Here is a 3,609-nt window from a genome sequence, read left to right as displayed (position 1 = left end):
GAGGCAAGGTCTCGAGAGAGACCTTGTCCGGACACCAAGCTTAGTGACCTGCTTTCAACTCCTGTCTTCAAAATGCTATGAAGCTCTGTGTCATTGTACTCGAGGAGTTCAGAGTGTGTGTGTGTGTGTGTGTCCTATAAAGGGAAGCAGGTGGGTCTTCTTTTTCTAGAGATGAAGCAGATGACATGGAAATGGAAGAGAAAGGAAGCACCTGTGAATCTGGTCTTGGTGACTGGAGCGCACAGGAGCGAGACTGTCGATCTCATCAAAGAAAATAATCGAAGGCCGCATCTCATAGGCCTGGAAGGGAAGTACAGATGCAGGCATACTGATGTATGYGAAACMGAGCACCAYRCAGCGAGAACATGCRGGATAAACATTATGGCTGCAAAGGCACTGRCACTGTGCTGGACCCAACMTCTGCAAGATTTCCAGCCCCTCAGGCAAAGCAGCACGGCATGGGAAAAGGAAACACTGATGTTCCCTTTTCAACAGGAGACACTGCCAAACTGCCCAAGAGGCCAAGTYCTCCTGGAAGACRTCCACCCCGGAAAAGTAGAGGTCCAACTCTGACCCAGCCTATTGCACATTTCCTCCTTACCTGCTGAAACAATGAGCGCAGCTGTCGCTCAGATTCTCCCACCCATTGACTGAGGCAGTCGGCACCTTTTCTCATGAAGAACGCTATTCTCTTGTCTCCCTGCCTACATTCATTTGCGAGCGCTYGAGCCACCAGTGTCTTTCCAGTGCCTGGTGGGCCATAGAACAGACAGCCTCTGCAACATGAAAAGAGAGATTTACATAGCTACCACAAAAACATGGAAAAGTGCCCATGACAGCCCCCGTTGTGACAGCAAAGCAGCCTTCCCTCCTAACTAAAACGCTTCCCATATTAGACAGCAGTATGAGCTGCAGTGTGAGGAAAGTCCAAAGAGGTGCAAGTGTTCCTAAGGGGCAAGATTTGAGAGCAAAGCCTGTCTTTCTCCCTGCAACAGCTTGAGTCTCTTGGACTGTGCCTCCCTGAATTTGTTGGAAGCACTGGGGAGGAAACCTTAAGCTGGGAGACCAAAAAAGGTCTTCTGTGTTTCCACACCCTACTTCAGCCAGATTCAGCCTACATCAGCCAGAAAAGGGAATTCCTGTGAACAAAGCAGCAAAGCATCTGATGATTTGCAATACTTTTAAAGGTATGGAAAGGGAAGGATTTAAAGTCATATTTCAACATCCAGTGAGTCAAGCTTTGTTGGCCAAGAATATATAAAGCTAACCATTACGTCTTGAGATACTGCCCCTCCAAAAAAAAGAAAAAAAAAAGTTAAAATATGTTAAAAAATGTTAAAATATGTTAAAAAGCATATTGCAGCAGTTAGCTCTGTAGTTCTAATGCACTGCCCATTACCTGGGAGGTCGGATTTGGAATCTCTCAAAGAATTCTGGGTAAAGCAGTGGAAACAGGACCATCTCCTTTAAGGCTGAAATGTGGTGAGAGAGACCACCCACATCATCAAAGCATACCTAAAGAGACATGCAACAGAAGACATGTCAGAGGTCAGAGAAAGCTTCCTCCTGGAAGGAAAAAAAGGCTTCCTCCAAATTTATCCTATGCCAGCACAAAGGAAAGGTTCAGGACAATCTTGAAGTTCCCTGAGAGGAAAGTGTGAAGCCCGGGAGCTGTCAGCAGCACAGTAGGGAAGGTTTTCATGACCCCTGGAAAAGTCCCCACCAACACAATGAGTTGCCACTGCTTACCGAACTCTCAATTTGCACTGGATCAGCTCCTGGCAGGGTGGTTCCGGTTTTCCTTCCATCCACATGCTTTCCCTTGAATTTGTCTTTCCCAGAGCTTTGGGGAAGACACCWGATGTGAATGGAGGAGAAAGGGAAAGGGGCTTTCTAACTGAACATGCAGTTRGCGGGATTGCTGTGGTTTTCATGTTGGCAAGTGAGTGCAGAAGCGCTTATACACTGGCATAAACTTCCCAAACCATGAAATATTCCCTAGACTAGATTGGCGTTCACTATGCAAGCGTGAAGAAAGGCAGGTGGACATTTTTATACTGCACGATGAAATCGTCTAATGACAATTTGTGGAAGGRGATTCTGGCTKCAAGTGCAGAACAGAAGAATTGCAGATCCCCAATCTCAGCCAGGACAATCCGCAATCATCTCATCGCTGACCCCCAAATCCTGCCTTTTTAAAAGCTGTGGGCTAATGAAAGTTATCTTCTCTCCCAAAGGAAAAGCCTTGCTTCCTCTAGACCCTCCAACTGTCCCAGCTACAATGCTGCGATTTTCCCATCATGACCATCAACAGGAAAATGTTTTCAAGCATTACTCAGTGGGAGTGGCACCACTATGGATCCCTGAGAACTAACACTATCCATACACCAACTTGTTTGTTCTTTTGCAACATGGGCTGTGTAGAATCCATTACTTACCGAAAAAGAGTAAGGTAAAGTCATTTTGACTTCTTCTGTAAGGACTCGCTCAGTCTGCCTGAGGTCCATTCTTCCTCAGAACCTGAACTCAAAGAGCATATGAACCACAAATGAACTTTTGTAAGCATGGAAGAAAAGCTCTTTACTTTTGCAGAAGTTGCTCAGGCAAAGAAAATTGCTCAAGAGGACAAGGTAAATCTCCTGCAAGTGAAGCAAGCGTTTGGTTCACAAGAGAATACGTAAATTACTGAGCCCACAGACATGAGGGGCAGAAGTTGGAAGGTCTAGTTGGAAAGACGATCCAAAACTGAAGACAGCAGCAACAGGGAAATACACAGGAGCCATCTGCAAATTCTTTAGACATGAAGCACCTTTACAAGTCCTCCTCTCAGGCACCTTGTCAGTGCTCAAAGACTTCAGCAGCCATGACTGTCTACCTCCCAAACACTCCTGTCAAACCAGGTTGGCTCCACAATACCAAGGACCAAAAGTCTCCAATATTCTCCTGGGAACGTCACCAAACAGCTTCTCRTGCTGTCCCACCACCTCCTCTCACCTTCTTCTGCTCATGACACAGCAGCTCCTCCAGAGCAGAGCAGGGCAGTGGCAAGAGCAGCCTCAAGTGCCTGGGCTCAGGCTCCTGGGGCCATATGGGGAGGGCGCAGCTGTTGCTCCGATGCAAGATGTCCCACTCTGAGCCCAGCCCATATCACAGCGGGGCTGCAGAGCCCCTTGACCCCCTAGGCGCTGCCAAGGTTGGCCCTGCAAGGGCAAGGGGAGCTGCCTGGGGCACTTTAGGGAGCTGCCCCCACCTCACTGCCTGCTCCCCAAGGACTCCAGGGGGCATGGGGAGCCACAGGAGGGGTCCCCCAGGCTGGGGGCCACCTTAGGCATGCCACTCCTGTGATGTCGCCAAATCGGAGTTGCAGGGCTACAACTGCTGGCAAGGAGAGGCTCTGCTGAGGAAGGAAGGCCTAAATGAGCAAGTGAATGAATAAAGAGGAAGACTGTGATTGCACTCACTCAGCCTCTGGGGAGGAAGGGCTGAGTCTTAGTGTTGCTTCACCAGGCCACAGGCATGGAGATGGCATGGCCTAGTGAAGGAGCAGAGGGGTTTGCTCTCTCACCCTGAAAACTGTGTTAAGGCAAATCCACCATGAATGCCTCCAAA

This window comes from Apteryx rowi, unplaced genomic scaffold (assembly GCF_003343035.1).
Source record: "Apteryx rowi isolate R43461 unplaced genomic scaffold, aptRow1 scaffold_363, whole genome shotgun sequence".
In the NCBI taxonomy this organism is placed as follows: Eukaryota; Metazoa; Chordata; class Aves; order Apterygiformes; family Apterygidae; genus Apteryx; species Apteryx rowi.
The sequence above is the reverse complement of the archived record's forward strand: the minus strand, read 5'-3'. Positions refer to the sequence as shown.